Here is a 24,041-nt window from a genome sequence, read left to right as displayed (position 1 = left end):
TTGACAGGGGCACTCCTCACTGACAGGGGGCACTCCTCATTGACTGCGGGCACTCCTCATTGACAGGGGGCACTGCTCATTGAAAGGGGCACTCCTCATTGACAGAGGTATTTATCATTGACAGGGGGCACTGCTAATTGACAGTGGGCACTCCTCATTGACAGTGGGCATTCCTCATTGACAGCGGGCACTTCTCATTGACGGGGGGCGGTGCACTCCTAATTAACCGGGGGCACTTTCCATTGACAGGGGGCACTCCTCATTGAAAGGGGGTACTCCTCATTGACAGAGGGCAGTTCTCATTGACAGCGGTCAATCCCCGTTGACAGGGGACACACCTCATTGACATGGGGCACACGTCATTGACAGGGGACACTCATCATTGAGAGGGGGCACTCCTCATTTACAGGGTCACGTCTCATTTCCAGGGCTACTCCTCATTGACAGGGGGCACTCCTCATTGACAGGGGGCACTCCTCATTGACAGAGGGCACACCGCATTCACAGGGGGCACTCCTCATTGACAGAGGGCACTCCTCATTGAGAGCGGGCACTCCTCGTTGACAGGGGACACACCTCATTGACGGGGGGCACACGTTATTGACAGGGGACACTCATCATTGACAGGGGGCATTCCTCATTTACGGGATCACGCCTCATTTCCAGGGTCACTCCTCATTGACGGGGGACACTTCTCATTGAAGGGACACTACTCAACGACAGAGGTCACTAATAGTTGATAGCGGGCACTCCTCATTGACACGGTGCCCTCCGCACTAACAGGGGGCAAAACCCATTGACAGGTTGCACTCCTCAATGACAGGGGGCAGTCCTCAAAGACAGAGGGTACTCCTCATTGACAGGGGGCACTCCTCATTGACAGAGGGCACTCCTCTTTGACACGGTGCCCTCCGCATTGACAGGGGGCAAAACCCATTGACAGGTTGCACTCCTCATTGACAGGGGGCAGTCCTCATTGACAGGGGGTACTCCTCATTGACAGGGGGCACGCCTCATTGACAGGGGGCACTCTTCAGAGATGGGGGGCACTCCTCATTGACAGGGAGCACTCCTCATTGAGAGCGGGCACTTCTCATTGACAGGGGGCACAGCTCATTGACGGGGGGCGGTGCACTCGTTATTGACCGGGCTAATTTCCCATTGACAGGGGGCACTCCTCATTGAGAGGGGGTACTCCTCATTGACGGGGGTGGGGGGGGGCACTTCTCACTGATGGAGGGCACTCCTCATTGACAGGGGATACACTTTATAGAAGGGGGGCGCTCCTCATTGACAGGGGACATTCCTCATTGACAGGGATCATTCGTCATTGACGGGAGGCACTGCTCAATGATGGGGGGGACTCCTAATTTACAGCGGTCACTCCTCATTGACGGTGGGGCACTCCTCATTTACAGGGTTACTCCTCATTGACAGGGGGCACTCCTCATTGACAGAGGGCACTCCTCATTGAGAGCGGGCACTCCTCGTTGACAGGGGACACACCTCATTGACGGGGTGCACACGTCATTGACAGGGGACACTCATCATTGACAGGGGGCACTCCTCATTTACGGGGGTACGCCTCATTTCCAGGGTCACTCCTCATTGACGGGGGACACTTCTCATTGACGGGGCACTACTCATTGACAGAGGGCACTCATAGTTGATAGCGGGCACCCCTCATTGACATGGGGCCCGCCGCATTGACATTGGGTAAAACCCATTGGCATGTTGCACTCCTCATTGACAGGGGGCACGCCTCATTGACAGCGGGCACGCCTCATTGACAGAGGGCACTCCTATTTGACAGCGGGCACTCCTCATTGACAGGGGCACTCCTCATTGACAGAGGGTCCCGCTCATTGACAGGGGGCACTCCTCATTGACATGGGGCACTCCTCATTGACAGGGGGAACTCCTCATTGACAGGGGCACTCCTCACCGACAGGGGGCACTCTTCATTGACTGCGGGCACTCCTCATTGACTGGGGGCACTGCTCATTGAAAGGGGCACTCCTCATTGACAGGGGTATTCCTCATTGACAGGGGGCACTGCTCATTGACAGTGGGCACTCCTCATTGACAGTGGGCACTCCTCATTGACAGCGGGCACTCTTCAGAGATGGGGGGCACTCCTCATTGACAGGGAGCACTCCTCATTGAGAGCGGGCACTTCTCATTGACAGGGGGCACAGCTCATTGACGGGGGGCGGTGCACTCGTTATTGACCGGGCTAAATTCCCTTTGACAGGGGGCACTCCTCATTGAGAGGGGGTACTCCTCATTGACGGGGGTGGGGGGGGGGGGCACTTCTCATTGATGGAGGGCACTCCTCATTGACAGGGGATACACTTTATAGAAGGGGGGCGCTCCTCATTGACAGGGGACATTCCTCATTGAGAGGGATCATTCGTCATTGACGGGAGGCACTGCTCAATGATGGGGGGGCTCCTAATTTACAGCGGTCACTCCTCATTGACGGTGGGGCACTCCTCATTTACAGGGTTACTCCTCATTGACAGGGGGCACTCCTCATTGACCGTGGGCTCTCCCCATTTGCAGGGGGCACGCCTCATTGACAGGGGGCACTCATCATTGACAGAGGGCACTCCGCATTGACAGCGGGCAGTCCTCATTGAAAGAGGGCAGTTCTCATTGACAGCGGGCAATCCCCGTTGTCAGGGGACAGACCTCATTGACATGGGCACACGTCATTGACAGGGGACACTCATCATTGAGAGGGGGCACTCCTCATTTACAGGGTCACGCCTCATTTCCAGGGTTACTCCTCATTGACAGGGGGCACTGCTCATTGACAGGGGCTACTCCTCATTGATAGCGGCACTCCTCATTGACAGGGGGCACTCCTCATTGAGAGGGGGCACAGGTCATTGACAGGGGACACTCATCATTGACAGGTGGCACTCCTCATTGACAGAGGGCACGCCTCATTGACAGGGGGCACTCCTCATTGACAGAGGGCACTCCTATTTGACAGCGGGCACTCCTCATTGACAGGGGCACTCCTCATTGACAGGGGTCACTCCTCATTGACAGGGGGCACGCCTCATTGACAGCGGGCTCTCCTCATTGACAGGGGCACTCCTCATTGACAGAGGGTCCCTCTCATTGCCAGAGGGCACTCCTCATTGACAGGGGGCACTCCTCATTGACAGGGGGCACTCCTCATTGACAGAGGGCACTCATCATTGACAGGGGACACTCCTCATTGACGGGGGGCACCCCTCATTGGCGTTGGCATTCTTCATTGACAGGGGGCACGGCTCATTGACCGTGGCCATTCGTCATTGACAGGGTCACTCCTCAATTACAGTGTAACGCCTCATGTCCAGGGTTACTCCTCATTGACGTGGGGCACTTCTCATTGACGGGGTACTACTCCTTGACAGAGGGCACTCATAGTTGATAGCAGGCACTCCTCATTGAAATTTGGGCCCTCCGCATTGACAGGGGACAAAGCCCATTGACAGGGTGCACTCCTCATTGACAGGGGGCAGTCCACATTTACAGAGGACACTCATAGTTGATAGCGGGCACTCCTCATGGACAGGGGGCCCTCCGCATTGACAGGGGGCAAAACCCATTGACACTGGGCACTCCTCATTGACAGGGGGCACTCCTCAATGACATGGGGAACTCCTCATTGACAGGGGCACTCCTCACTGACAGGGGGCACTCCTCATTGTCTGCGGACACTCATCATTGACAGGGGGCACTGCTCATTGAAAGGGGCACTCCTCATTGACAGGGGTATTCCTCATTGACAGGGGACACTCATCATTGACAGGGGGCACTCCTCATTTACGGGGGTACGCCTCATTTCCAGGGTCACTCCTCATTGACGGGGGACACTTCTCATTGAAGGGACACTACTCAACGACAGAGGTCACTAATAGTTGATAGCGGGCACCCCTCATTGACATGGGGCCCGCCGCATTGACAGGGGGTAAAACCCATTGACAGGTTGCACTCCTCATTGACATGGGGCACGCCTCATTGACAGCGGGCACTCCTCATTGACAGAGGGCACTCCTATTTGACAGCGGGCACTCCTCATTGACAGGGGCACTCCTCATTGACAGAGGGTCCCGCTCATTGACAGGGGGCACTCCTCATTGACATGGGGCACTCCTCATTGACAGTGGGAACTCCTCATTGACAGGGGCACTCCTCACTGACAGGGGGCACTCCTCATTGACTGCGGGCACTCCTCATTGACAGGGGGCACTGCTCATTGAAAGGGGCACTCCTCATTGACAGAGGTATTTATCATTGACAGGGGGCACTGCTAATTGACAGTGGGCACTCCTCATTGACAGTGGGCATTCCTCATTGACAGCGGGCACTTCTCATTGACGGGGGGCGGTGCACTCCTAATTAACCGGGGGCACTTTCCATTGACAGGGGGCACTCCTCATTGAAAGGGGGTACTCCTCATTGACAGAGGGCAGTTCTCATTGACAGCGGTCAATCCCCGTTGACAGGGGACACACCTCATTGACATGGGGCACACGTCATTGACAGGGGACACTCATCATTGAGAGGGGGCACTCCTCATTTACAGGGTCACGCCTCATTTCCAGGGCTACTCCTCATTGACAGGGGGCACTCCTCATTGACAGGGGGCACTCCTCATTGACAGAGGGCACACCGCATTCACAGGGGGCACTCCTCATTCACAGAGGGCACTCCTCATTGAGAGCGGGCACTCCTCGTTGACAGGGGACACACCTCATTGACGGGGGGCACACGTTATTGACAGGGGACACTCATCATTGACAGGGGGCACTCCTCATTTACGGGATCACGCCTCATTTCCAGGGTCACTCCTCATTGACGGGGGACACTTCTCATTGAAGGGACACTACTCAACGACAGAGGTCACTAATAGTTGATAGCGGGCACTCCTCATTGACACGGTGCCCTCCGCACTAACAGGGGGCAAAACCCATTGACAGGTTGCACTCCTCAATGACAGGGGGCAGTCCTCAAAGACAGAGGGTACTCCTCATTGACAGGGGGCACTCCTCATTGACAGAGGGCACTCCTCTTTGACACGGTGCCCTCCGCATTGACAGGGGGCAAAACCCATTGACAGGTTGCACTCCTCATTGACAGGGGGCAGTCCTCATTGACAGGGGGTACTCCTCATTGACAGGGGGCACGCCTCATTGACAGGGGGCACTCTTCAGAGATGGGGGGCACTCCTCATTGACAGGGAGCACTCCTCATTGAGAGCGGGCACTTCTCATTGACAGGGGGCACAGCTCATTGACGGGGGGCGGTGCACTCGTTATTGACCGGGCTAATTTCCCATTGACAGGGGGCACTCCTCATTGAGAGGGGGTACTCCTCATTGACGGGGGTGGGGGGGGGGCACTTCTCACTGATGGAGGGCACTCCTCATTGACAGGGGATACACTTTATAGAAGGGGGGCGCTCCTCATTGACAGGGGACATTCCTCATTGACAGGGATCATTCGTCATTGACGGGAGGCACTGCTCAATGATGGGGGGGACTCCTAATTTAGAGCGGTCACTCCTCATTGACGGTGGGGCACTCCTCATTTACAGGGTTACTCCTCATTGACAGGGGGCACTCCTCATTGACAGAGGGCACTCCTCATTGAGAGCGGGCACTCCTCGTTGACAGGGGACACACCTCATTGACGGGGGGCACACGTCATTGACAGGGGACACTCATCATTGACAGGGGGCACTCCTCATTTACGGGGGTACGCCTCATTTCCAGGGTCACTCCTCATTGACGGGGGACACTTCTCATTGACGGGGCACTACTCATTGACAGAGGGCACTCATAGTTGATAGCGGGCACCCCTCATTGACATGGGGCCCGCCGCATTGACATTGGGTAAAACCCATTGGCATGTTGCACTCCTCATTGACAGGGGGCACGCCTCATTGACAGCGGGCACGCCTCATTGACAGAGGGCACTCCTATTTGACAGCGGGCACTCCTCATTGACAGGGGCACTCCTCATTGACAGAGGGTCCCGCTCATTGACAGGGGGCACTCCTCATTGACATGGGGCACTCCTCATTGACAGGGGGAACTCCTCATTGACAGGGGCACTCCTCACCGACAGGGGGCACTCCTCATTGACTGCGGGCACTCCTCATTGACTGGGGGCACTGCTCATTGAAAGGGGCACTCCTCATTGACAGGGGTATTCCTCATTGACAGGGGGCACTGCTCATTGACAGTGGGCACTCCTCATTGACAGTGGGCACTCCTCATTGACAGCGGGCACTCTTCAGAGATGGGGGGCACTCCTCATTGACAGGGAGCACTCCTCATTGAGAGCGGGCACTTCTCATTGACAGGGGGCACAGCTCATTGACGGGGGGCGGTGCACTCGTTATTGACCGGGCTAAATTCCCTTTGACAGGGGGCACTCCTCATTGAGAGGGGGTACTCCTCATTGACGGGGGTGGGGGGGGGGCACTTCTCATTGATGGAGGGCACTCCTCATTGACAGGGGATACACTTTATAGAAGGGGGGCGCTCCTCATTGACAGGGGACATTCCTCATTGACAGGGATCATTCGTCATTGACGGGAGGCACTGCTCAATGATGGGGGGGCTCCTAATTTACAGCGGTCACTCCTCATTGACGGTGGGGCACTCCTCATTTACAGGGTTACTCCTCATTGACAGGGGGCACTCCTCATTGACCGTGGGCTCTCCCCATTTGCAGGGGGCACGCCTCATTGACAGGGGGCACTCATCATTGACAGAGGGCACTCCGCATTGACAGCGGGCAGTCCTCATTGAAAGAGGGCAGTTCTCATTGACAGCGGGCAATCCCCGTTGTCAGGGGACAGACCTCATTGACATGGGCACACGTCATTGACAGGGGACACTCATCATTGAGAGGGGGCACTCCTCATTTACAGGGTCACGCCTCATTTCCAGGGTTACTCCTCATTGACAGGGGGCACTGCTCATTGACAGGGGCTACTCCTCATTGACAGCGGCACTCCTCATTGACAGGGGGCACTCCTCATTGAGAGGGGGCACAGGTCATTGACAGGGGACACTCATCATTGACAGGTGGCACTCCTCATTGACAGGGGGCACGCCTCATTGACAGGGGGCACTCCTCATTGACAGAGGGCACTCCTATTTGACAGCGGGCACTCCTCATTGACAGGGGCACTCCTCATTGACAGGGGTCACTCCTCATTGACAGGGAGCTCTCCTCATTCTCAGGGGGCTCTCCTCATTGACAGGGGGCACGCCTCATTGACAGCGGGCTCTCCTCATTGACAGGGGCACTCCTCATTGACAGAGGGTCCCTCTCATTGCCAGAGGGCACTCCTCATTGACAGGGGGCACTCCTCATTGACAGGGGGCACTCCTCATTGACAGAGGGCACTCATCATTGACAGGGGACACTCCTCATTGACGGGGGGCACCCCTCATTGGCGTTGGCATTCTTCATTGACAGGGGGCACGGCTCATTGACCGTGGCCATTCGTCATTGACAGGGTCACTCCTCAATTACAGTGTAACGCCTCATGTCCAGGGTTACTCCTCATTGACGTGGGGCACTTCTCATTGACGGGGTACTACTCCTTGACAGAGGGCACTCATAGTTGATAGCAGGCACTCCTCATTGAAATTTGGGCCCTCCGCATTGACAGGGGACAAAGCCCATTGACAGGGTGCACTCCTCATTGACAGGGGGCAGTCCACATTTACAGAGGGCACTCATAGTTGATAGCGGGCACTCCTCATGGACAGGGGGCCCTCCGCATTGACAGGGGGCAAAACCCATTGACACTGGGCACTCCTCATTGACAGGGGGCACTCCTCAATGACATGGGGAACTCCTCATTGACAGGGGCACTCCTCACTGACAGGGGGCACTCCTCATTGTCTGCGGACACTCATCATTGACAGGGGGCACTGCTCATTGAAAGGGGCACTCCTCATTGACAGGGGTATTCCTCATTGACAGGGGGCACTGCTCATTGACAGGGGGCACTCCTCATTGACAGCGGGCACTTCTCAGTGACAGGGGGCACTCCTCATTGACGGGGGGCGGTGCACTCCTAATTAACCGGGGGCAATTTCCATTGACAGGGGCACTCCTCATTGAAAGGGGGGACTCCTCATTGACAGAGGGCAGTTCTCATTGACAGCGGTCAATCCCCGTTGACAGGGGACACACCTCATTGACATGGGGCACACGTCATTGACAGGGGACACTCATCATTGAAAGGGGGCACTCCTCATTTACAGGGTCACGCCTCATTTCCAGGGCTACTCCTCATTGACAGGGGGCACTCCTCATTGACGGGGGCACTCCTCATTGACAGAGGGCACACCGCATTCACAGGGGGCACTCCTCATTGACAGAGGGCACTCCTCATTGAGAACGGGCACTCCTCGTTGACAGGGGACACACCTCATTGACGGGGGGCACACGTTATTGACAGGGGACACTCATCATTGACATGGGGGCACTCCTCATTTACGGGATCACGCCTCATTTCCAGGGTCACTCCTCATTGACGGGGGGCAAAACCCATTGACAGGTTGCACTCCTCATTGACAGGGGGCAGTCCTCATTGACAGGGGGTACTCCTCATTGACAGGGGGCACTCCTCATTGACAGAGGTCACTCCTCTTTGTCAGGGGGTACTCCTCATTGACAGGGGGCACTCTTCAGAGATGGGGGGCACTCCTCATTGACAGGGGACACGCCTCATTGACGGCGGGAACTTCTCATTAACAGTGGGCACTACTTATTGACGGGGGGGGTGCATCCTTATTGACGGGGGGCACTCCTCATTGACAGGGGACACTCTCCAGAGACGGGGGGCACTCCTCATTGAGAGGGGGCACTCCTCCTTGACAGGGGGCACTTCTCATTGACACGGGGCACTCCTCATTGACGGGGCGGGGTCACTCATTATTGACGGGGAGGGGCACTCCTCATTAACGGGGGGCATTCATCATTGACAGGGGTCCTCTTCTCATTGACAGGGAGCACTCCTCATTGACAGCGGGCACTTCTCATTGACAGGGGGCACAGCTCATTGACGGGGGGCGGTGCACTCGTTATTGACCGGGCTAATTTCCCATTGACAGGGGGCACTCCTCATTGAAAGGGGGTACTCCTCATTGACAGCGGGAACTCCTCATTGACGGGGGTGAGGGAGGGCACTTCTCATTGACGGAGGGCACTCCTCATTGACAGGGGATACACTTTATAGAAGGGGGGCGCTCCTCATTGACAGAGGACATTCCTCATTGACAGGGTCATTCGTCATAGAAGGGGGGCACTGCTCAATGATGGGGGGAACTCCTAATTTACCGCGGTCACTCCTCATTGACGGTGGGGTACTCCTCATTTACAGGGTTACTCCTCATTGACAGGGGGCACTCCTCATTGACAGAGGGCACTCCTCATTGAGAGCGGGCACTCCTCGTTGACAGGGGACACACCTCATTGACGGGGGGCACACGTCATTGACTGGGGACACTCATCATTGACAGGGGGCACTCCTCATTTACGGGGTCACGCCTCATTTCCAGGGTCACTCCTCATTGACGGGGGACACTTCTCATTGACGGGGCACTACTCATTGACAGAGGGCACTCATAGTTGATAGCGGGCACCCCTCATCGACATGGGGCCCGCCGCATTGACAGGGGGTAAAACCCATTGACAGGTTGCACTCCTCATTGACAGGGGGCACGCCTCATTGACAGCGGGCTCTCCTCATTGACCGAGGGCACTCCTACTTGACAACGGGCACTCCTCATTGACAGGGGCACTCCTCATTGACAGAGGGTCCCCCTCATTGACAGGGGGCACTCCTCATTGATATGGGGCACTCCTCATTGACAGGGTGCACTCCTCATTGACAGGGGGCAGTCCACATTTACAGAGAGCACTCATAGTTGATAGCGGGCACTCCTCATTGACAGGGGGCCCTCCGCATTGAGAGGGGGCAAAACCCATTGACAAGGGGCACTCCTCATTGACAGGGGGCACTCCTCATTGACATGGGGAACTCCTCATTGAACGGGGGCACTCCTCACTGACAGGGAGCACTCCTCATTGACTGCGGGCACTCCTCATTGACCGTGGGGCTCTCCTCATTTACAGGGTTACTCCTCATTGACAGGGGGCTCTCCTCGTTGACAGGGGGCACTCCTCATTGACAGGGGGCTCTCCTCATTGACAGGGGGCACTCCTCATTGACAGGGGACACTCCTCATTGACAGAGGGCGCTCGCTGTTGACAGCGGGCACTCCTCATTGACAGGGGGCACTCCTCATTGACAGGGGTACTCCGCATTGACAGGGGGCTCTCCTCATTGACAGGGGGCAATCCTCATTGACAGGGTACCCTCCTCATTGCCGTGGGCACTCATCATTGACAGGGGGCACTGCTCATTGAACGGGGGCATTCGTCATTTACGGGGGGCCCTCCTCATTGACAGAAGGCACTCATTCTTGACAGAGGGCAGTCATCATTTACAGGGGTCTCTCCTCATTGACAGAGGTCAGTCCTCATTGTCAGGGGGCACTCCTCCTTGTCAGCTGTCATTCGTTATTGACGGGATGCACTGGTCAATGATCGGGGGTCTCCTAATTTAGAGTGGTCACCCCTCATTGACAGGGGGCTCTCCTCATTGACCGTGGGCTCTCCCCATTTACAGGGGGCACGCCTCATTGACAGGGGGCACTCATCATTGACAGAGGGCACTCCGCATTAACAGCGGGCAGTTGTCATTGAAAGAGGGCAGTTCTCATTGACAGCGGGCAATCCCCGTTGTCAGGGTACACACCTCATTGACATGGGCACACGTCATTGACAGGGGACACTCATCATTGAGAGGGGGCACTCCACATTTACAGGGTCACGCCTCATTTCCAGGGTTACTCCTCATTGACAGGGGGCACTGCTCATTGACAGGGGCTACTCCTCATTGACAGCGGCACTCCTCATTGACGGGGGCACTCCTCATTGACATGGGGCACAGGTCATTGACAGGGGACACTCATCATTGACAGGGGGCACTCCTCATTTACGGGGTCACGCCTCATTTCCAGGGTCACTCCTCATTGACGGGGGACACTTCTCATTGACGGGTCACTACTCATTGACAGAGGGCAATCATAGTTGATAGCGGGCACTCCTCATTGACATGGGGCCCTCCGTATTGACAGGGGGCACTGCTCATTGACCGGGGGCATTCGTCATTTACGGGGGGCCCTCCTCATTGACAGAAGGCTCTCATTATTGACAGAGGGCACTCATCATTGACAGGGGTCACTGCTCATTGACAGTGGTCAGTCCTCATTGTCAGGGGACACTCCTCCTTGTCAGGGGTAATTCGTCATTGACGGGGGGGCACTGCTCAATGATCGGGGGTCTCCTAATTTAGAGCGGACACTCCTCATTGACGGTGGGCACTCCTCATTGACAGGGGTCACTCCTCATTGACAGGGGGCTCTCCTCATTCTCAGGGGGCTCTCCTCATTGACAGGGGGCACGCCTCATTGACAGGGGGCACTCCTCATTGACAGAGGGCACTCCTATTTGACAGCGGGCACTCCTCATTGACACGGGCACTCCTCATTGACAGAGGGTCCCTCTCATTGCCAGGGGGCACTCCTCATGGACAGGGGGCACTCCTCATTGACAGGGGGCACTCCTCATTGACAGAGGGCACTCATAATTGACAGGGGACTCTCCTCATTGACGGGGGGCACCCCTCATTGGCGTTGGCACTCTTCATTGACATGGGGCCCTCCGCATTGACAGAGGACAAAACCCATTGCCAGGGTACACTCCTCATTGACAGGGGGCAGTCCACATTGACAGAGGGCACTCATAGTTGATAGCGGGCACTCCTCATGGACAGGGGTCCCTCCGCATTGACAGGGGGCAAAACCCATTGACACGGGGCACTCCTCATTGACAGGGGGCACTCCTCAATGACATGGGGAACTCCTCATTGACAGGGGCACTTCTCACTGACAGGAGGCACTCCTCATTGACTACGGGCACTCCTCATTGACAGGCGGCACTGATCATTGACAGGGGCACTCCTCATTGAGAACGGGCACTTCTCGTTGACAGGGGACACACCTCATTGACGGGGGGCACACGTTATTGACAGGGGACACTCATCATTGACATGGGGGCACTCCTCATTTACGGGATCACGCCTCATTTCCAGGGTCACTCCTCATTGACGGGGGGCAAAACCCATTGACAGGTTGCACTCCTCATTGACAGGGGGCAGTCCTCATTGACAGGGGGTACTCCTCATTGACAGGGGGCACTCCTCATTGACAGAGGGCACTCCTCTTTGAAAGCGGGCACTCCTCATTGACAGGGGGCACTCCTTTTTGACGGGGGGCACTCCTCATTGACAGGGGGCACTCTTCAGAGATGGGGGGCACTCCTCATTGACAGGGGACACGCCTCATTGACGGCGGGAACTTCTCATTAACAGTGGGCACTACTTATTGACGGGGGGGTGCATCCTTATTGACGGGGGGCACTCCTCATTGACAGGGGACACTCTCCAGAGACGGGGGGCACTCCTCATTGAGAGGGGGCACTCCTCCTTGACAGGGGGCACTTCTCATTGACACGGGGCACTCCTCATTGACGGGGCGGGGTCACTCATTATTGACGGGGAGGGGCACTCCTCAATAACGGGGGGCATTCATCATTGACAGGGGTCCTCTTCTCATTGACAGGGAGCACTCCTCATTGACAGCAGGCACTTCTCATTGACAGGGGGCACAGCTCATTGACGGGGTCGGTGCACTCGTTATTGACCGGGCTAATTTCCCATTGACAGGGGGCACTCCTCATTGAAAGGGGGTACTCCTCATTGACAGCGGGAACTCCTCATTGACGGGGGTGAGGGAGGGCACTTCTCATTGACGGAGGGCACTCCTCATTGACAGGGGATACACTTTATAGAAGGGGGGCGCTCCTCATTGACAGAGGACATTCCTCATTGACAGGGTCATTCGTCATAGAAGGGGGGCACTGCTCAATGATGGGGGGAACTCCTAATTTACCGCGGTCACTCCTCATTGACGGTGGGGTACTCCTCATTTACAGGGTTACTCCTCATTGACAGGGGGCACTCCTCATTGACAGAGGGCACTCCTCATTGAGAGCGGGCACTCCTCGTTGACAGGGGACACACCTCATTGACGGGGGGCACACGTCATTGACTGGGGACACTCATCATTGACAGGGGGCACTCCTCATTTACAGGGTCACGCCTCATTTCCAGGGTCACTCCTCATTGACGGGGGACACTTCTCATTGACGGGGCACTACTCATTGACAGAGGGCACTCATAGTTGATAGCGGGCACCCCTCATCGACATGGGGCCCGCCGCATTGACAGGGGGTAAAATCCATTGACAGGTTGCACTCCTCATTGACAGGGGGCACGCCTCATTGACAGCGGGCTCTCCTCATTGACAGAGGGCACTCCTACTTGACAGCGGGCACTCCTCATTGACAGGGGCACTCCTCATTGACAGAGGGTCCCCCTCATTGACAGGGGGCACTCCTCATTGATATGGGGCACTCCTCATTGACAGGGTGCACTCCTCATTGACAGGGGGCAGTCCACATTTACAGAGAGCACTCATAGTTGATAGCGGGCACTCCTCATTGACAGGGGGCCCTCCGCATTGAGAGGGGGCAAAACCCATTGACAAGGGGCACTCCTCATTGACAGGGGGCACTCCTCATTGACATGGGGAACTCCTCATTGAACGGGGGCACTCCTCACTGACAGGGAGCACTCGTCATTGACTGCGGGCACTCCTCATTGACAGGGTTCACTGCTCATTGACAGGGGCACTCCTCATTGACAGGGGTATTCCGCATTGACAGGGGGCACTGCTCGTTGACAGGGGGCACTCCTCATTGACAGCGGGCACTTCTCATTGTCAGCGGGCACTCCTCATTGACGGGGGGCGGTGCACTCCTTATTGACCGGGGGCACTTCCCATTGACAGGGGGCACACCTCATTGACAGGGTGCACTCCTCATTGACAGAGGGCAGTCCACAATCACAGAGGCCACTCATAGTTGATAGCGGGCACTCCTCATTGACAGGGGGCCCTCCGCAATGACAGGGCGCAAAACCCATTGACACGGGGCACTCCTCATTGACAGGGGGCACTCATCATTGACATGGGGTCTCCTCATTGACAGGGGGCACTCCTCATTGACAGGGCGCACTCCTCATTGACAGAGGGCACTCCTCATTGACAGGGGGCACTGCTCATTGACAGGGGCACTCCTCATTGACAGCGGGCACTTCTCATTGACAGGGGGCACTCCTCATTGACAGGGGGGTACTCCTCATTGACAGAGGTCAGTCCTCATTGACGGGGGGCACTGCTCAATGATCGGGGGACTCCTAATATACAGCGGTCACTCCTCATTGACCGTGGGGCTCTCCTCATTTACAGGGTTACTCCTCATTGACAGGGGGCTCTCCTCCTTGACAGGGGGCACTCCTCATTGACAGGGGGCTCTCCTCATTGACAGGGGGCAGTCCTCATTGACAGGTGACACTCCTCATTGACAGAGGGCGCTCGCTGTTGACAGCGGGCACTCCTCATTGACAGGGGGCACTCCTCATTGACAGGGGTACTCCTCATTGACAGGGGGCTCTCCTCATTGACAGGGGGCAATCCTCATTGACAGGGTACCCTCCTCATTGCCGTGGGCACTCATCATTGACAGGGGGCACTGCTCATTGAACGGGGGCATTCGTCATTTACGGGGGGCCCTCCTCATTGACAGAAGGCACTCATTCTTGACAGAGGGCAGTCATCATTTACAGGGGTCTCTCCTCATTGACAGAGGTCAGTCCTCATTGTCAGGGGGCACTCCTCCTTGTCAGAGGTCATTCGTTATTGACGGGATGCACTGGTCAATGATCGGGGGTCTCCTAATTTAGAGTGGTCACCCCTCATTGACAGGGGGCTCTCCTCATTGACCGTGGGCTCTCCCCATTTACAGGGGGCACGCCTCATTGACAGGGGGCACTCATCATTGACAGAGGGCACTCCGCATTAACAGCGGGCAGTTGTCATTGAAAGAGGGCAGTTCTCATTGACAGCGGGCAATCCCCGTTGTCAGGGGACACACCTCATTGACATGGGCACACGTCATTGACAGGGGACACTCATCATTGAGAGGGGGCACTCCACATTTACAGGGTCACGCCTCATTTCCAGGGTTACTCCTCATTGACAGGGGGCACTGCTCATTGACAGGGGCTACTCCTCATTGACAGCGGCACTCCTCATTGACGGGGGCACTCCTCATTGACATGGGGCACAGGTCATTGACAGGGGACACTCATCATTGACAGGGGGCACTCCTCATTTACGGGGTCACGCCTCATTTCCAGGGTCAATCCTCATTGACGGGGGACACTTCTCATTGACGGGTCACTACTCATTGACAGAGGGCAATCATAGTTGATAGCGGGCACTCCTCATTGACATGGGGCCCTCCGTATTGACAGGGGGCACTGCTCATTGACCGGGGGCATTCGTCATTTACGGGGGGCCCTCCTCATTGACAGAAGGCTCTCATTATTGACAGAGGGCACTCATCATTGACAGGGGTCACTACTCATTGACAGTGGTCAGTCCTCATTGTCAGGGGACACTCCTCCTTGTCAGGGGGCACGCCTCATTGACAGGGGGCACTCCTCATTGACAGAGGGCACTCCTATTTGACAGCGGGCACTCCTCATTGACACGGGCACTCCTCATTGACAGAGGGTCCCTCTCATTGCCAGGGGGCACTCCTCATGGACAGGGGGCACTCCTCATTGACAGGGGGCACTCCTCATTGACAGAGGGCACTCATCATTGACAGGGGACTCTCCTCATTGACGGGGGGCACCCCTCATTGGCGTTGGCACTCTTCATTGACATGGGGCCCTCCGCATTGACAGAGGACAAAACCCATTGCCAGGGTACACTCCTCATTGACAGGGGGCAGTCCACATTGACAGAGGGCACTCATAGTTGATAGCGGGCACTCCTCATGGACAGGGGTCCCTCCGCATTGACAGGGGGCAAAACCCATTGACACGGGGCACTCCTCATTGACAGGGGGCACTCCTCAATGACATGGGGAACTCCTCATTGACAGGGGCACTTCTCACTGACAGGAGGCACTCCTCATTGACTACGGGCACTCCTCATTGACAGGCGGCACTGATCATTGACAGGGGCACTCCTCAGTGACAGGGGTATTTCTCATTGACAGGGGGCACTGCTCATTGACAGGGGACACTCCTCATTGACAGGGGGCTCTCCTCATTGACAGGGGGCACTCCTCATTGACAGGGGACACTCCTCATTGACAGAGGGCGCTCGCTGTTGACAGCGGGCACTCCTCATTGACAGGGGGCACTCCTCATTGACAGGGGTACTCCTCATTGACAGGGGGCTCTCCTCATTGACAGGGGGCAATCCTCATTGACAGGGGGCACTCCTCATTGACAGAGGGCACTCCGCATTCAAAGCGGGCACTCCTCATTGACAGAGGGCACTCCTCATTGATAGCGCGCACTCCTCGTTGACAGGGGCGCTCCTAATTGACAGGGGTGTTCCTCTTTGACAGGGGGCACTGCTCATTGACAGGGGGCACTCCTCATTGAGAGCGGGCACTTCTCATTGACAGGGGGCACTCCTCATTGACATGGAGCCCTCCGCATTGACAGGCGGTAAAACCCATTGACAGGTTGCACTCCTCATTGACAGGGGGCACTCCTCGTTGACAGGGGGTACTCCTCAAAGACAGGGGGCACTCCTCATTGACAGGGGGCACTCCTCATTGACAGCGTGCACTTCCCATTGACATGGGGCACTCCTCATTGACAGAGGGCACTCATCATTGACAGGGGGCAGTCCACATTCACAGAGGCCACACAAAGTTGACAGCGGGCGCTCCTAATTGACGGTGGGGCACTCCTCATTTACAGAGTTACTCCTCATTGACAGGGGGCTCTCGTCATTGACAGGGGGCACTCCTCATTGACGAGGGCACTCCTCATTGACAGGGGGCACTTCTCATTGACAGGGGGCACTCCTCATTGACAGGGGGCACTCCTCATTGACAGCGGGCACTCCTCATTGAAAGGGGGCACTCCTCATTGACAGGGGGCACTCCTCATTGACATGGGGTCTCCACATTGACAGGGGGCACTCCTCATTGACAGGGCGCACTCCTCATTGACAGAGGGCACTCCTCATTGACAGGGGGCACTGCTCATTGACAGGGGCACTCCTCATTGACAGCGGGCACTTCGCATTGACAGGGGGGACTCCTAATTTACAGCGGTCACTCCTCATTGACCGTGGGGCACTCCTCATTTACAGGGTTAATCCTCATTGAAAGGGGGCTCTCCTCATTGACAGGGGGCACTCCTCATTGACAGGGGGCGCTCGCTGTTGACAGCGGGCACTCCTCATTGACAGGGGGCACTCCTCATTGATAGGGGTACCCCTCATTGACAGGGGGCTCTCCTCATTGACAGGGGGCAATCCTCATTGACAGGGGGCACTCCTCATTGACAGAGGGCACTCCGCATTCAAAGCGGTCACTCCTCATTGACAGAGGGCACTCCTCATTGATAGCGCGCACTCCTCGTTAACAGGGGCGCTCCTAATTGACAGGGGTGTTCCTCTTTGACAGGGGGCACTGCTCATTGACAGCGGGCACTCCTCATTGAGAGCGGTCACTTCTCATTGACAGGGGGCACTCCTCATTGACGGGGGGCGGTGCACATCTTATTGACCGGGGGCACTTCCCATTGACAGGGGGCACTCCACATTGACAGGGGGTACTCCTCATTGACAGGGGGCACTCCTCATTCACGGGAGTGGGGGGTACTTCTCATTGAGGGAGTGCACTCCTCATTGACAGAGGGCACTCCTCATTGTGAGCGGGCACTCCTCGTTGACAGGGGACACACCTCATTGACGGGGGGCACACGTCATTGACAGAGGACACTCATCATTGACAGGGGGCACTCCTCATTTACGGGGTCACGCCTCATTTCCAGGGTCACACCTCATTGACGGGGGACACTTCTCATTGACGGGGCACTATTCATTGACAGAGGGCACTCGTAGTTGATAGGGCACTCCTCATTGACATGGAGCCCTCCGCATTGACAGGCGGTAAAACCCATTGACAGGTTGCACTCCTCATTGACAGGGGGCACTCCTCGTTGACAGGGGGTACTCCTCATTGACAGGGGGCACTCGTCATTGACACGGGGCACTCCTCATTGACAGCGTGCACTTCTCATTGACATGGGGCACTCCTCATTGACAGAGGGCACTCATCATTGACAGGGGACTCTCCTCATTGACGGGGTGCACTCCTCATTGTTTGGCACTCTTCATTGACAGAGGGCACGGCTCATTGACCGGGGTCATTCGTCATTGACAGGGTGACTCCTCAATTACAGTGTCACGCCTCATTTCCAGGGTTACTCCTCATTGACGTGGGGCACTTCTCATTGACGGGGTACTACTCCTTGACAGAGGGCACTCATAGTTGATAGCAGGCACCCCTCATTGACATGGGGCCCTCCGCATTGACAGGGGACAAAACCCATTGACAGGATGCACTCCTCATTGACAGGGGGCAGTGCACATTCACAGAGGCCACTCATAGTTGATAGCGGGCACTACTCATTGACAGGGGGCCCTCCGCAATGACAGGGCGCAAAACCCATTGACACGGGGCACTCCTCATTGACAGGGGGCACTCCTCATTGACATGGGGTCTCCTCATTGACAGGGGGCACTCCTCATTGACAGGGCGCACTCCTCATTGACAGAGGGCACTCCTCATTGACAGCGGGCACTTCTCATTGACAGGGGGCACTCCTCATTGACAGGGGGGAACTCCTCATTGACAGAGGTCAGTCCTCATTGTCAGGCGGCACTCCTCCTTGTCAGGGGTCATTCGTCATTGACGGGGGGCACTGCTCAATGATCGGGGGTCTCCTAATTTAGAGCGGGCACTCCTCATTGACAGGGGGCTCTGCTCATTGACAGGGGCACTCCTCAGTGACAGCGGTATTTCTCATTGACAGGGGGCACTGCTCATTGACAGGGGACACTCCTCATTGACAGCGGGCACTTCTCAGTGACATGGGGCTCTCCTCATTGACGGGGAGCGGTGCACTCCTAATTAACCGGGGGCACTTTCTATTGACAGGGGGCACTCCTCGTTGAAAGGGGGCACTCCTCATTGACAGGGGGCTCTCCTCATTGACAGGGGGCACTCCTCATTGACAGGGGGCTCTCCTCATTGACAGGGGGCACTCCTCATTGACAGGGGACACTCCTCATTGACAGAGGGCGCTCGCTGTTGACAGCGGGAACTCCTCATTGACAGGGGGCACTCCTCATTGACAGGGGGCAATCCTCATTGACAGGGGGCACTCCTCATTGACAGAGGGCACACCGCATTCAAAGCGGGCACTCCTCATTGACAGAGGGCACTCCTCATTGATAGCGCGCACTCCTCGTTGACAGGGGCGCTCCTAATTGACAGGGGTGTTCCTCTTTGACAGGGGGCACTGCTCATTGACAGGGGGCACTCCTCATTGAGAGCGGGCACTTCCCATTGTCAGGGGGTACTCCACATTGACAGGGGGCTCCTCATTGACAGGGGGCACTCCTCATTGTGAGCAGGCACTCCTCGTTGACAGGGGACACACCTCATTGACGGGGGGCACACGTCATTGACAGAGGACACTCATCATTGACAGGGGGCACTCCTCATTTACGTGGTCACGCCTCATTTCCAGGGTCACACCTCATTGACGGGGGACACTTCTCATTGACGGGGCACTATTCATTGACAGAGGGCACTCGTAGTTGATAGCGGGCACTCCTCATTGACATGGAGCCCTCCGCATTGACAGGCGGTAAAACCCATTGACAGGTTGCACTCCTCATTGACAGGGGGCACTCCTCGTTGACAGGGGGTACTCCTCATTGACAGGGGGCACTCCTCATTGACAGGGGGCACTCCTCATTGACAGGGCGCACTCCTCATTGACAGAGGGCACTCCTCATTGACAGGGGGCACTGCTCATTGACAGGGGCACTCCTCTTTGACAGCGGGCACTTCTCATTGACAGGGGGCACTCCTCATTGACAGGGGGAACTCCTCATTGACAGAGGTCAGTCCTCATTGTCAGGCGGCACTCCTCCTTGTCAGGGGTCATTCGTCATTGAGGGGGGGCACTGCTCAATGATCGGGTGTCTCCTAATTTAGAGCGGCCACTCCTCATTGACGGTGGGGCACTCCTCATTGACAGGGGTCACTCCTCATTGACAGCGGGCTCTCCTCATTTTTACGGGCACTCCTCATTGACAGGGGGCACGCCTCATTGACAGGGGGCACTCCTCATTGACATGGGGCACAGGTCATTGACAGGGGACACTCATCATTGACAGGGGGCACTCCTCATTTACGGGGTCACGCCTCATTTCCAGGGTCACTCCTCATTGACGGGGGACACTTCTCATTGACGGGTCACTACTCATTGACAGAGGGCAATCATAGTTGATAGCGGGCACTCCTCATTGACATGGGGCCCTCCGTATTGACAGGGGGCACTGCTCATTGACCGGGGGCATTCGTCATTTACGGGGGGCCCTCCTCATTGACAGAAGGCTCTCATTATTGACAGAGGGCACTCATCATTGACAGGGGTCACTACTCATTGACAGTGGTCAGTCCTCATTGTCAGGGGACACTCCTCCTTGTCAGGGGGCACGCCTCATTGACAGGGGGCACTCCTCATTGACAGAGGGCACTCCTATTTGACAGCGGGCACTCCTCATTGACACGGGCACTCCTCATTGACAGAGGGTCCCTCTCATTGCCAGGGGGCACTCCTCATGGACAGGGGGCACTCCTCATTGACAGGGGGCACTCCTCATTGACAGAGGGCACTCATCATTGACAGGGGACTCTCCTCATTGACGGGGGGCACCCCTCATTGGCGTTGGCACTCTTCATTGACATGGGGCCCTCCGCATTGACAGAGGACAAAACCCATTGCCAGGGTACACTCCTCATTGACAGGGGGCAGTCCACATTGACAGAGGGCACTCATAGTTGATAGCGGGCACTCCTCATGGACAGGGGTCCCTCCGCATTGACAGGGGGCAAAACCCATTGACACGGGGCACTCCTCATTGACAGGGGGCACTCCTCAATGACATGGGGAACTCCTCATTGACAGGGGCACTTCTCACTGACAGGAGGCACTCCTCATTGACTACGGGCACTCCTCATTGACAGGCGGCACTGATCATTGACAGGGGCACTCCTCAGTGACAGGGGTATTTCTCATTGACAGGGGGCACTGCTCATTGACAGGGGACACTCCTCATTGACAGGGGGCTCTCCTCATTGACAGGGGGCACTCCTCATTGACAGGGGACACTCCTCATTGACAGAGGGCGCTCGCTGTTGACAGCGGGCACTCCTCATTGACAGGGGGCACTCCTCATTGACAGGGGTACTCCTCATTGACAGGGGGCTCTCCTCATTGACAGGGGGCAATCCTCATTGACAGGGGGCACTCCTCATTGACAGAGGGCACTCCGCATTCAAAGCGGGCACTCCTCATTGACAGAGGGCACTCCTCATTGATAGCGCGCACTCCTCGTTGACAGGGGCGCTCCTAATTGACAGGGGTGTTCCTCTTTGACAGGGGGCACTGCTCATTGACAGGGGGCACTCCTCATTGAGAGCGGGCACTTCTCATTGACAGGGGGCACTCCTCATTGACATGGAGCCCTCCGCATTGACAGGCGGTAAAACCCATTGACAGGTTGCACTCCTCATTGACAGGGGGCACTCCTCGTTGACAGGGGGTACTCCTCAAAGACAGGGGGCACTCCTCATTGACAGGGGGCACTCCTCATTGACAGCGTGCACTTCCCATTGACATGGGGCACTCCTCATTGACAGAGGGCACTCATCATTGACAGGGGGCAGTCCACATTCACAGAGGCCACACAAAGTTGACAGCGGGCGCTCCTAATTGACGGTGGGGCACTCCTCATTTACAGAGTTACTCCTCATTGACAGGGGGCTCTCGTCATTGACAGGGGGCACTCCTCATTGACGAGGGCACTCCTCATTGACAGGGGGCACTTCTCATTGACAGGGGGCACTCCTCATTGACAGGGGGCACTCCTCATTGACAGCGGGCACTCCTCATTGAAAGGGGGCACTCCTCATTGACAGGGGGCACTCCTCATTGACATGGGGTCTCCACATTGACAGGGGGCACTCCTCATTGACAGGGCGCACTCCTCATTGACAGAGGGCACTCCTCATTGACAGGGGGCACTGCTCATTGACAGGGGCACTCCTCATTGACAGCGGGCACTTCGCATTGACAGGGGGGACTCCTAATTTACAGCGGTCACTCCTCATTGACCGTGGGGCACTCCTCATTTACAGGGTTAATCCTCATTGAAAGGGGGCTCTCCTCATTGACAGGGGGCACTCCTCATTGACAGGGGGCGCTCGCTGTTGACAGCGGGCACTCCTCATTGACAGGGGGCACTCCTCATTGATAGGGGTACCCCTCATTGACAGGGGGCTCTCCTCATTGACAGGGGGCAATCCTCATTGACAGGGGGCACTCCTCATTGACAGAGGGCACTCCGCATTCAAAGCGGTCACTCCTCATTGACAGAGGGCACTCCTCATTGATAGCGCGCACTCCTCGTTAACAGGGGCGCTCCTAATTGACAGGGGTGTTCCTCTTTGACAGGGGGCACTGCTCATTGACAGCGGGCACTCCTCATTGAGAGCGGGCACTTCTCATTGACAGGGGGCACTCCTCATTGACGGGGGGCGGTGCACATCTTATTGACCGGGGGCACTTCCCATTGACAGGGGGCACTCCACATTGACAGGGGGTACTCCTCATTGACAGGGGGCACTCCTCATTCACGGGAGTGGGGGGTACTTCTCATTGAGGGAGTGCACTCCTCATTGACAGAGGGCACTCCTCATTGTGAGCGGGCACTCCTCGTTGACAGGGGACACACCTCATTGACGGGGGGCACACGTCATTGACAGAGGACACTCATCATTGACAGGGGGCACTCCTCATTTACGGGGTCACGCCTCATTTCCAGGGTCACACCTCATTGACGGGGGACACTTCTCATTGACGGGGCACTATTCATTGACAGAGGGCACTCGTAGTTGATAGGGCACTCCTCATTGACATGGAGCCCTCCGCATTGACAGGCGGTAAAACCCATTGACAGGTTGCACTCCTCATTGACAGGGGGCACTCCTCGTTGACAGGGGGTACTCCTCATTGACAGGGGGCACTCCTCATTGACACGGGGCACTCCTCATTGACAGCGTGCACTTCTCATTGACATGGGGCACTCCTCATTGACAGAGGGCACTCATCATTGACAGGGGACTCTCCTCATTGACGGGGTGCACTCCTCATTGTTTGGCACTCTTCATTGACAGAGGGCACGGCTCATTGACCGGGGTCATTCGTCATTGACAGGGTGACTCCTCAATTACAGTGTCACGCCTCATTTCCAGGGTTACTCCTCATTGACGTGGGGCACTTCTCATTGACGGGGTACTACTCCTTGACAGAGGGCACTCATAGTTGATAGCAGGCACCCCTCATTGACATGGGGCCCTCCGCATTGACAGGGGACAAAACCCATTGACAGGATGCACTCCTCATTGACAGGGGGCAGTGCACATTCACAGAGGCCACTCATAGTTGATAGCGGGCACTACTCATTGACAGGGGGCCCTCCGCAATGACAGGGCGCAAAACCCATTGACACGGGGCACTCCTCATTGACAGGGGGCACTCCTCATTGACATGGGGTCTCCTCATTGACAGGGGGCACTCCT

This window comes from Mustelus asterias, unplaced genomic scaffold (genome assembly GCF_964213995.1).
Source record: "Mustelus asterias unplaced genomic scaffold, sMusAst1.hap1.1 HAP1_SCAFFOLD_56, whole genome shotgun sequence".
Taxonomy (NCBI): domain Eukaryota; kingdom Metazoa; phylum Chordata; class Chondrichthyes; order Carcharhiniformes; family Triakidae; genus Mustelus; species Mustelus asterias.
Note: the sequence above shows the minus strand (reverse complement) of the source record.